The sequence below is a fragment of the Musca autumnalis genome, unplaced genomic scaffold (assembly GCF_047663935.1).
Source record: "Musca autumnalis isolate F117 unplaced genomic scaffold, ASM4766393v1 scaffold_2, whole genome shotgun sequence".
Classification (NCBI taxonomy): Eukaryota; Metazoa; Arthropoda; class Insecta; order Diptera; family Muscidae; genus Musca; species Musca autumnalis.
In genome coordinates this window covers 52927515-52940748 of record NW_027411755.1, presented here as the reverse complement: position 1 = coordinate 52940748, position 13234 = coordinate 52927515, and positions in this window count along the sequence as shown.

Genomic DNA, 13234 nt, shown 5'->3' with positions numbered 1-13234 from the left:
ACAAAGCAACGTGAGCGATACACACAGATGATAGCGTCAGAAACGCCTGAAGAATATGAAGCCAGGTTAACAAAACAACAGGAGCGATACACACAGATGTGTGTTGCCTTTAATACTATTATGGGCTTATACAATACATAAAATGCAGGGCAGCACTGTGGATCACGCAGTCTTATACTTAGGTGCGAAACTGTTTGAAGAAGGTCAAGCCTACGTGGCTCTTAGTAGAGTAAGATCTTTGCAGGGACTAGGTATAGAGGAGTTGGACTGCAATAAACTACCGGGCAAGAAACCTTGCAATAATGAAGCACTAAATGAATTAAACAGAATGCGAAATAAAAACTAAAAACTAGAAAATAAAAATAGGTAAAAAAACTTTTTAAGTTAAACGGTTTTATGTTAAACATACATTGCAATGTTTAAGATAAATGTACTAAAAACCAAAAAATAATAAAATAGATACAGTCGTGGGAATTATAAACATATGCATAGACTAGACTAAAATAAAACCGTGGGTCACGTCAATTGTCTACAAATTATCGACTTAATGTGCGATAGAAGAATCGTTTAATTCGTCGTTAGGCAGTTGGCCCGCAGACGGTGAGGAAATTACTTACTATTTTCTTGCTCATGGAAATTCCAATAGTTATACACTCCATGTAAATAAAAGAGATATTTCAACTAGTTTATCGTTGGACATTCACACTGCTGGCTGGCGAGGAATCGTTTCACTGCTCGTAGTTTGTCTTTAATCGACAAAGTACTACTCGCTCACCACTATGAAACCCTAAAACTCGCTTATAACACTGTGCAACAAAATGGAGCTCAAAGTCTGGGGGGTGGAAAATTCCTATTGGAGCTGAAAGCCCTTGGTGAGTATATACACAACCCCGAAGGACAGATTCGCCGTGAGTCGAACTTTCGCGATATGGCGTGATGAATATTTCGCTGGAGACACTAAAAACCATCTGGAATCAGCGTTATATCATTGTTCGCTGTTCTTTAAGCTTATATTTAAGATAACATGTCTTCAGTCAAATCGAATGAAGATTATTTTCGTAGAGCACTTCGACCTTCTAACTCGCTTCCTTCAATGTCCTTTTCGTCCTTTATTTTAAGAGCCGCTATAAAAATACCACAAGATGACGTTTTTCAGCTTCGAAATGTTCTGCAAAAATGTCGGCCAGAATATTTTAGGTACGGCCCTCATTGACAACAAATCGATTTTGTAGCGTTTCCGTGGTCGTTTTGTGCATTTACCCCTGTTTGCTCAGAAAAAAACTGTGTTTTGTGTTTTTGTATGTTTTGTAACGAATATACAAAAAACAAAATATAGTCTTTTTCTGAACAAAAACAGGGTAAATGTGCAAAAAGGGCCACGAAAACGCTACAAAATCGATTTGTTGTCAATGAGAGCCGTACCTAAAATTTTCTGGCCGACATTTGTGCAGAACATTTCGAAGCTGAAAAACGTCATCTTGTGGTATTTTTATAGCGGCTCTTAAAATAAAGGACGAAAAGGACATTGAAGAAAGCGAGTTAGAAGGTCGAAGTGCTCTACGAAAGTAATCCTCATTCGATTTGACTGCAGACATGTCGTCTTAAATATAAGCTAAAGCAACAGTTAACAAAGATATAACGCTAATTCCTGATGGCTTACAGGGTTTCTAGCAAAAACTTCATCACGCCATATCGCGAAAGTTCGACTCACGGCGAATCTGTCCTTCGGGGTTCTGTATATACTCACCAAGGGCTTTCATCTCCAATAGGAATTTTCCACCCCCCAAACTTTCGGTTCACAGTGTAATCGAGCTTGCTAGCTTGTTTCCACATTCTAGCCCTACTTATCACACGTCCATCGTTGTCGGTTGAACAACTACCTAATTATAGTGTAACATTACAAAACAAACATTTTAATCAACGATTGTAGACAATTGACGTGCCCTACGGTTTTATTTTAGTCTAGTCTATGCATATGTTTAAAATTCCCACTACTGTATCTATTTTATTATTTTTTGGTTTTTAGTACATTTATCTTAAACATTGCAATGTATGTTTAACATAAAACCGTTTAACTTAAAAAGTTTTTTTTACCTATTTTTATTTTGTATATGAAAATTTTGCCTATTAGGGCGAATATCATTTTTATACTCTCCACCATAGTATGGAGGGTATATTAAGTTTGTTTTTCCGTTTGTAACGCATTGAAATACTCATTTGCGACCCTATAAAGTATATATATTCTTGATCAGGGTAAAATTCTAAGTCGATCTGAGCAAGTCCGTCCGTCCGTCCGTCTGTCCGTCCGTCCGTCCGTCTGTGGTAATCACTCTAGCATCCACAAAAATAGAGATAGGACGCTGAAATTTTGGGAAAATGGGTCTTTTGTTTGCAGGCAGGTCAAGTTTGATGATGGGCTATATCGGTCCACGTTTTGGTATAGCCCCCATATAACGGTACCGCCCGATTTACTGTATTTTGACGTTTTTAGCTACATTTTCAGACCGATTTGGCTATAATTTGACATTTAGGGTTCTTAAGTGTCAGCAAACATATATAACAAAACTTGTGGACATAGGTCCACGCTTTGGTATAGCCCCCATATAACGGTACCCCCCGATTTGCGGTATTTTGACGTTTTTAGCTACATTTTTAGACCGATTTAGCTATAATTTGAAATTTGGGGTTCTTAAGTATCAATAAACTTATATAACAAAAGTTGTGGACATAGGTCCATGTTTTGGTATAGCCCCCATATAACGGTAACCCCCGATATACGGTATTTTGACGTTTTTAGCTACATTATCAGACCGATGTAGCTATAATTTGACATTCAGGGTTCTTAAGTGTTGATAAACTTATAAATTAGAAGTTGTGCACATAGGTCCACGTTTTGGTATAGCCCCCATATAACGGTACCCCCCGATTTGCGGTATTTTGACGTTTTTAGCTACATTTTCAGACTGATGTAGCTATAATTTGACATTTGGGGTTCTTAAAAGTCAATAAACTTATATAACAAAAGTTGCGGACATAGGTCCACGCATTGGTATAGCCCCCATATAACGGTACCCCCCGATTTACGGTATTTTGACGGGTTTAGCTACATTTTCAGACCGATTTAGCTATAATTTGACATTTGATGTTCTTAAATGTCAATAAACTTATGTGACAAAACTTGTGGACATAGGTCCACGTTTTGGTATAGCCCCCATATAACGGTACCCCCCGATTTACGGTATTTTGACGTTTTTAGCTACATTTTCAGACCGATATAGCTATAATTTGACATTTAGGGTTCTTAAGTGTAACTAAACTTATATAACAAAAGTTGTGGACCTAGGTTCAAGTTTTGGTATAGCCCCCATATAACGGTACCCCCGATTTACGCCATTTTGACGTTTTTATCTACATTTTCAGACCGATTTAGCTATCAATTGACATTTAGGGTTCTTAAATGTCAATAAACTTATATAACTAGTGGACATAGGTCCATGTTTTGGAATAGCCCCCATATAACGTTACCGCCCGATTTCAGGTATTTTGAGAATTTTACCAACAAGTTTTAACCGAATTATCTGTAATTTGAACATTTGACATTTGAAATTCTTAGTGGTCACCACACCTCTCCACCAAAAATTGTCAAGAAAGCCCACATATAACGGTACCTCCCGATTTTCAGTAATTTGATGATTTTAGCTGCAATATTAAACCGAACAAGCAGTAATTTGACATTTGAAGTTCTTAGTGGTCACAACACCTCTCCATCAAAAATTGTCAACATAGGTCCATGTTCGGATATAGCTCCCATGTAACGGTACCTCCCAATTTTCAGTAATTTGGCATTTTTAGCTACAATTTTTAACAGAACTAACTGTAATTTGACATTTGAAGGTTGTAGTGGTCACCACACATCTGCATCAACAATTTTCAATATAGCCCCAATATAACGATACTTCCCTATTTTCGGTACTTTGAGGATTTTACTTAAAATGTTAAACCGAACGTAGGTCCATGTTTTTGTATAGCCCCAATACAAACCTCCCGATTTTCCGTACCTTATCTTTATTTCTTGGACGAACTTTCTGTAATTTGAAATTTAAAAGTCAACAAAAATTCTGCAACAAAAATTGTTCATTTAAGTTCATATTTTCGTATAGCCCAGATACCTCCGAACTAGCTGTTAATGACATTTGAAGTTCCCACATTATGTACCGATTTTCGATATTTTGAGGATTTTAGCTACAATTTTTAACCGAATTAGGAGTTATTTGACATTAAATGCTCCCATCAAAAACTGTCAACATAGGCCCATGTTTTATTATAACCCCTATATAACAGTACCTCCCAATTTCTAGCCCACCAAAAATTGTCAACAGTTAGATATAGGCACCATAAAAAAGGGCCTCCCGAATGAAGCATTTTATGTACATTATCTGACATTTTAACGTACTCACTTAAAGTTGGGGACAGGAATGAATATTTTATGGTGGAGGGTATGAAAAGTTCGGCCCGGCCGAACTTAATGCTTTTTTACTTGTTAATATTAATTTTTTTAATTAATTTCTCGTTGGAATCGAGCTTAATGACCGTTTGTTTTTGTTAGTGAAAAAGGAAACATACATGACACATAGTGATAGATGTTTGGGTTCGAATCATCGGCTTTCCTTTTTCACTTGCAAATGTAAGCGGTCATTAAACTCGATGCCAACGAGAAATTAATTAAAAAACAATGTTTTATTGGTATAAATAAACAACATTATTTATATATTTGTTATAAAAGTAGCTATATTTTACGAAAAAAGTTCTTAAAATTAACAAAAAGGAAACCAACTAATTTGTTGTATCTAATTGTTCCACAAACATCCCAGACGGGACAAGGGAGACTTCTCTCATATCAATGAGTGCACCCCGATTCATATTAGCTCAATGATATGGGACCTACTGTTTATCGCCGAGTCCGAACGGCGTGTCTTAATACACCTCTTGTAGAGAAGTTTTACATGGCTGCAATACTCGGAAAATGCCGCCAACATTACTGAGGGGTATTTTGCCACCGTTGAAAATTTGATGTTGCCTGGCCGGGCAATCGAACCCACGACCTTCTGCGTGCAAGGCGTGTGTGCATACCATTGGACCACGGTGGCACCCAATTTTTTGTACTATCAACAAAAATGCACAACTTTTCATTCTTACAAGGTATTTCTGGAAAAGTTGGTTCTAATACTTCGTATGCCCACCTCGGGCACCAATATCAGCTTGTTAACGTCTCGGAATTAAATAAATAAGTTTTGGAGTATCATATTCCAAAGGTATTTTTTTTTTCATTGGTCTTGAATGTATTTTTTTTAAGTCGCTCCTACTAGTGGGCGACCTATTCTCGACATTTTACTTCAGGTGTACCCATAAATTTTAATATCTGGACTTTGGGCTAGGGTGTCGATGACTTTGGTACATTTGTATAGCAACCAAGTCCTACATAATTAAGATTTATATTAGGGTCGTTGTTTGAATTTCCAGGGTCAACAAACCCAAATTTCTAGATGCTGTTGGTTAAATCACGTTGTGATACATCAAAATATACCTACAATGTCATTGTTTCCTCCCAAATCTGGATGTTGATTTGGGGTCAATCGTTGATTTATTTTATTACTCTTCTTTCAATTAGTGGGATCACTGTTTTTGGTCTGCCATTATTCTATCTTGCCGCGGTATGTTATGTTGGACACCGTTCTCAGCCTAAGAGGGGCGATTGTAGCGATTTCTCGGGAGGATTTAACATTTTTATATCCTGCACCACACAGTGGTAAGGGGTACTATGTCTTTGTGCATTTGTATGTAACGTGCATAAGGAAACGAGATAGACCCATAGTTCCTTTTGGGAACATACATAGAATCACTTTCTGAGTCGATTTATTCATGTCCGTCCGTCCGTCCGTTTGGTGAAAATCGGTTCAGATTTGGATATCGCTCACATATATATTTCTAGCCGAGTTCACGTATTTGCTACACAAAATACCCTGTATATGTCCGATTTCGATGAAATTCGTTCTAGAAATAGATATGCAAAATTATATCGAAATCGGTCTAGATTTAGATATAACTCCCATATATAATTTTGACCGGCTTGACGTATTTGTTTCACCAAACACGATATATATGACCGATTTCGATGACATGTGACTGACGAATATGTGACTGAATTCAGCCAAGAGATAAATGTGTCACACTATATCGAAATCGGTTCAGATTTGGATATAGCTCTCATATATATTTTACATATTCACAGTGGTGTAGGGTATTATATAGTCGGCCCCGCCCGACTTTGATCCTTCAAGGGTAATTATGCGATTTTGTCATTCATTTTGCAGTTATTTAGTTGACACCAAAAAAACAATTACCTATCCTTTTTGCCTGTTGTTTTTTGTTATTTGCGATCAACTTCTGCGTTTAATACCTTAATGTTGTCATAAACAGGCAAATCAACGGATACATAGGTACAAAATAACCCAACGTTATTCAAAAAATTTCTTGTTGTAATTCCCAATTGAAAATCTATTTTTGTTTAATTCTTCGTTTGTAATAATTTAGTTGGCTAACGGAATATTCTTGATCAGCATACATTTCTGAGTCGATCTAGTCATGTCCGTCTGTCCGTATATTGTAATCACTCTAGCGTGCACAATCATTGAGCTTGAACTCTACATTTTTGCAACAGAGTATTTATACCCTACAGCACTATGTGGAAAGGGTATTATAAGTTTGTTTTGGTGAAAATTCATGTAACACCGCGAAATACTCGTCGCAGACCACAAATGTGATATACCAATCTTCATATCTCGGCGAGATAAAGCGATTTTGAGATGTGTGTGTCCGTCCGTCCGTCCGTCTGTTCATTATAAATTGTAATCAAACTCCAGGCCGCAATTATAGACCGATCGTCACCAAACTTGGTATGAAGGTCGGTTTCACATCAGAATAGATCGTTATTATAATTGGTGATGATCGTGAAATATTTAGCGGGTGAAATGGACCAAAAACATAATTTTTATCTGATTTTGTAGCCGTTCTGTAAGTCGCAATAATAGTCCGATCGCCTCGAAATTTTAAATAAGGTAAGAGAATATGACAAAGAAGAAGCTTGCAATTTGAGATCACGATCAGATAATATTAAGATGGTTAAATAGACCACATCTTTTGTGTGAAAATTGTGAACAATTTTAATATACAGCTTTTATCTTTAATCCTGGAAGAGACAATTCGGGCAAGTAAGCTATACTTGGAAGAGGAACGCTTGACCTTTCTATTGATTTCTATTATGTTGGTGTACATGATAAGATAACAGAGTTACAGCCTAATATAACCTGTAATTTCTTTGTAGTATAATCATAAACACGGTAAAGGTCGCAATAATAGCTCAAAAATCACGAAATTTTGCACGATGTAAAACTTTAGGTCGAAGTAGATGCTTACAATTTTGGATGATGGTCTGATAATATTTAGCGGGAAAATGGACCATTACTTTTGTATGAAAAATACAAAAATACAAATTTTTTGGTCTATATTTTATTTCCTGGAGGACATATTCCGGCAAAGTAGACTACATATGGAAATAGTTCTATTGATCTTCCACCTGATACAAATTGCAATAACGTGTATGCTAGATAACGGGCCTACTGCTTAATATATAATGGGTTTTGTGTAGAGAACCACATTTGCCCATTCCCAGTTTTGACATTATTGCAAATTACATGGTGCCCTAACGTTTTAATTGTCCAATTGGATTTTTATACATACATTGCACCATGGGTCGCTTTGCCAAAACGATTCCCCAGCCAGGCATATATCTTTCAGTAAGGTTTGCGACATTTTCTGAGTATTGCGGCCATGTAAAACTTTTCTACAATTGGTGTCTTAGGACACGCCGTTCGGACTCGGAGATAAGCAATGGGTCCCATTTCATTGAGCGAATATGAATCTCCCTTGTCCCTTCTAGGATGTTTGTGAAACAGTTATGATATAATTATTTAAGCTTGGTGTGATACGGTACTAAAAGTTGGCATAAGTGTTTGTGACGGTAGAGGCTAGCGACTACTTTTTATTCATCGTTAACTTACCGAAAAATGTCGTTAATTATCGAAATTATAAGCATTTTAATTTTTCCGACAATTATCGATATGCACAAAGTTACTTTACAATAAGTTTATTTGTTCCATAAAGAAATTTTTATATGTGGAAAGCTAATTCCCAGGGGTAAAGGTGTAGGGTATCACATGGTAATTTGTTTTTTCATAGGCATGCCAAGCTCGAATGTTTTTGTATGGTCCCATATAACGATACCTCCCGATTTTCGGTACTTTGGGGATTTTAGCTACAATTTTTAACCGATTTTTTAACCGCCAATTGTCAACATAAGCCAATGTTTGGCTATAGCCCCAAATAACGGCATAGGTCCATGTTTTGGTATAGCCCATGTATAACGGTACCTTCCACTTTCTGGTATTTTTAGGGTTTTAGCTAAGTTTTTGACTGAGATACCCGTAAGTTGACATTTGATGTTCCCTGTAGTCACGAAACTTGTCTACCAAAAATTGTTAACATGGGTCTATGTGTAGGTAGCAACCATATAACGGTACCAAGCGAGTTTTGGTATTTTGAGGGTTTATGTTTTGACCGACCTACCAGTTACTTGATATTTGAGTTTCCCAGTGGTCACACACTTCTCCATCAAAATATATTAGCATAAGTCCATGTTTATGTCCACAAGTAACGGTAACTCCCGATTTTTTTGTATTTTGAGGTTTTTAGCTACATTTTTTGACTGAACTACCCGTATTTTTACATTTAAGGTTGGTTCCGGGCAGTCATGAAACTTCTTCAACATAACTTATATATAGCGGTAACTACAAATGTAAGTATTTTTAGGATTTTAGCTACAATTTATCTGTTATTTGTCATTTGGGCACCCAGTAGCCACAAAACTTCTCCTAGAAAAAATTTTAGTTAATTTGATATTTGAGTTTCCCAGTGATTAAAAACTGCTGTATAAAAGTTGGGGACATTGGCCCACGTTGTGCTATAGCCCCCTATACAACGGTGCAGTCCGCTTATGGCTGACCGAATCAGCTTAAATTAGGCATTTGGAGTTCCAGGTGCTCAAAAACAATCTCCACATAAAATTGTGAAAATAAATAATTGCATATAAGTTCACTTCAATATTATTATTTAAATTTATATAGTCAAATCAGCGGAATCTGAACCGACTTTTGTTAAAATTGAAATGATTGTTTTTTAATTTTGACAAAAGTCGATTCCAATATCTATCTATATATATAAATGAGCTTGGTGATAAGTGACTGACTGACTGACTGACTCATCATCAACGCCCAGCCAAAACGGCTAAAGCTAGAAGCTTGAAATTTTACCAGTGGGTCACTGTTGATGCAAATGTGCGAGATAAGGCCGGGTTTTAGAAAATTCGTCCTGGAACAACAACAAAAATCCTTATTTTTCATTACTATTACGTACTTATTCACTTAGTTGGCCCTCTGCAAGACATGTGTCAAATTAACAATGCTATAACTTCTTGATACCGTAAACGATCACACATAATTTCAAATTTTGTAGTTTGCTTCTAGGCGCACTTATTTTATCGTAAACCACTAAATAATAGAAAGACAATTATGCAAAAAATACAAACCGATCATGATTTTGTTTTCACATAACAGGAGTCGCACAAAAGATTTTCATTCATTAAAATCCAGTTAGAAAAAATGATTACAAACGGTGCATTTGTAAAAATTTTGATTTTCAATTTAAAATTAAAACAAAAATTCTTTCAATAAATAATGTTGGGTTTGTTGAACAAATGAGTTGATGTTGAAGACAACATGAGGGGAATAAATTCAGAAATCGGCCAGAAATAACAACTACTAAAAACTGTATGGACCTGACTTTTTGGTAATAACTAAATGTTTGCAAATCAATGAAAGTGCAATAAAATTGTGCATATTACAACGATTTACTTGCAATTAAGAATTTTATCGTATATGGAGATGTACAGTCATAACTATTCAATTTTCAATTTCAAAATCTGTAATGTGAAGAAATCGCTAAATAATTAATGAAATCAATAATAGGCCCCAAACCAGAGACAAAAGATTGGTTCTGTAATTGAAAACGATTTTGGAGTATGTGTGTTACGTGTAAGGAAAAAGTTCTCTCCCCGCAACATATAAAGCAACGAATCAGATTTGCTACTAAGAAGATTTCAAGCCCGTTAAAGTACTTTGATGACGTTATATTTTCTGATGAGATGAAAATTATGTTGCACTATTACGACGGAACCCAAAAAATATGGCGCAACCCTCTCACAGCCCTGGAAAATAAAAATGCAATACATACTGTAAAGTTCGGAGAACTGACAGTCCCAATTTACATTAGGCGAGTTTACTTGCGGCAATTGTCAGTTTGTCGGTGAGAGAGGTTGTTGAGAGGCAGAGGGTTACCATATGCCTCACCTCTCTCTTCATAAAACTGACAATTGCCGCAAGTAAACTCGCCTAATGTAAATTGGGACTAAGTTATGGTATGGGCATAGACAAATGAAGTGTATAGACAAAGGATTACTCATGTTAAGTGCTGTCAACAGACTCAAACCAAAATACTCAAAATTTTTCGAAGTCGATTTTTGAGAAAAATTGCAAGATTTTCTTTTACATCTGAGTATGTAGATTTCGTCAAAAACTAACCCCATACAGTTTTTGTTAGAACAAAATGTTTTCAAAATTGTGTTTTTAATTGAGTTGTTCTGAAAACGAAATCGATGTTAACAAATAAATCGTATAGACAAAGGATTACTCATTCGATTTGTTCCTAGGTTTTACCATTTTTGAGATATAGAAGTTCAGGTCACAGTTTTAGGTTTTTTGTTAGGTTTTCGCGAGTTTGCTTGAAAACGGCAAGTATTGTCAAAATGGGACTAAAAAATGTGAAAAGCTGTGAAAATTTCGTAATTTTTTCCTAGGTTGTACCATTTTTGCGATATATAAATTAAAGTAGGGAAATTTCAGTCATGACATTGTTTCATATGGAGACGATACAGTCAGTGAATTGTCCTAATCTGAACATCTATATCTTAAAAATGGTAACACCTACAAAAATATCATAAAGGACAACTTTGTAGAGAATTTTCGACGCTACTACAATTTCTTTATTCCATTTTGAAAGGGCATGAAAACCTAAACACCCCCAAAAAATGTGAACTTTGACCGTGATTTATTTAAATAGCGCTCAGACGATTTTTTTATTCCCAGGTGTAAGCTCCTTTAATTTAATGTTGGTTCAAGAGCACCGCATCATGCTATATGCTGTTAACCGACCCAAACAAAAATACTCAACGTTTTTCGAAGGCGATTTAAAAAAATGCAATATTTTCATGTATACATTTGTCTGAGGATGTAGATTTCGTCAAAAACAAACCCCATACAGTTTTTGTTTGAACAAAATATGATTACAATTGTATTTTTAATACAGTTGTTCTATCACCAAACTCAATGTTAATAAAATTGGTGAGAGCAGTCCTTTGTCTATACAATCCGTTTTTCTGTGGCATGGGGTTGTATATAAAGCAAGGGCTTTGGTAAAATACGGATTTCGGAAGAAACATTGAAAAATTATTTAATCGACAACGTCAACATTGGGTTTTTGGACACTGAAAATTATAATATAAACTCTACCAATACAAGATAGTCTATACAGACGTAAATCTTATTTACGTAGGACTTTGTTGTTATACAACTACAACGAAGACATTGACACTAAAGCCCAAAGACCAAATATTAACCCCATTGAAAATTTATGGGTTCATCTGAAGACAGAAGTCGGGAATAAGAAAGCCCACTAATATGAGAGACTTAATAAAGATCAATGGCACAAATACCAATAAAATATGACATTTCGAATTGTATGTTTTTAAATCCTAGGAGTTTAAAAGCTGTAATTGATACCCAAAGTATGTATACGTTATATTAAGACCAACTTTTTCTGAAAGTCCCGTAACGATAAATGTCATACAAATAAAATTTGTATAACATTCGAGTCCATTTATACGTGCCCGTTCATCCGTTAATGCACTTTTGTCGCATTTATTATCCTATCCGGGTTAAAATGTATGATGGTCGGAATTTTGACCAAAGGACTATAGCTATTGCTTTTGACGAGAATCGGTTGAGATTTGGATATAGCTCCCATATATTCTCCCGATTTCGTATATTCTATCCACCAAACAACTATTTTATAACAAATGTATAATGACATCGGTTCAGTAGTGCGATTCACTAACTAATTTTGTGAGTTACCGACAAGTGTCGGTAAAATTAAAATGGCTATAATTTAGGTAATTACCGATGTTTTTCGGTAAGTAAGCGATGAATAAAAAGCAGTCGTAAAGTTATACCGATAGCAACAGTGTTATCACCTTTTATTTGAACTTTTCATTTATAAGTTTGCGTACATTTGAATTACTAATTACTGCTTGATATGTTTAAGACATTGTCATTGTTTGCGCTTATTTTTAATGTCAATAATACTGTAAGTAAGCAGATAATCGAGCCATGTTCAATGAAATACTTCTTAGTGTAGTAAAATTCAACTGTTTTGTCCCTCCGATCAACATTGAAGTGACGGTTGTGCAAAGTACTTTCATTACTAAAGGGATTTAGTTATGATGTAGCTTCTAGCTACATCAATAAAGCAAAATGAACACAAATCGATTAATCGATTTATGTAGTTCTATTTAAAAACCACAGGTATGATTTTTAGAAAGAATATGTGGCAAAACCTTAAACTGTCGTACTTTACTGGATAAAGAATTTGTAAATAGGAAAGGCTGAAACTATACTCTGCATTTTAATTTATTTATTTATTATCCTCCTTTATATTCGTGTGAATTCTCCGCTAACGAAGTAGCGGGCACTTGCTAGTCTATATATATAAATGAGCTTGGTGATAAGTGATTGACTGACTGACTGACTCATCATCAACGCCCAGCCTAAACGGCTAAAGCTAGGAGCTTGAAATTTTACCAGTGGGTCACTGTTGATGCAAATGTGCGAGATAAGGCCGGGTTTTAGAAAATTCGTCCTGGAACCACAAAAAATAACAACAACAAAAATCCTTATTTTTCATTATTATCACGTACTTATTCAGTTAGTTGGCCCTCTGCAAGACATGT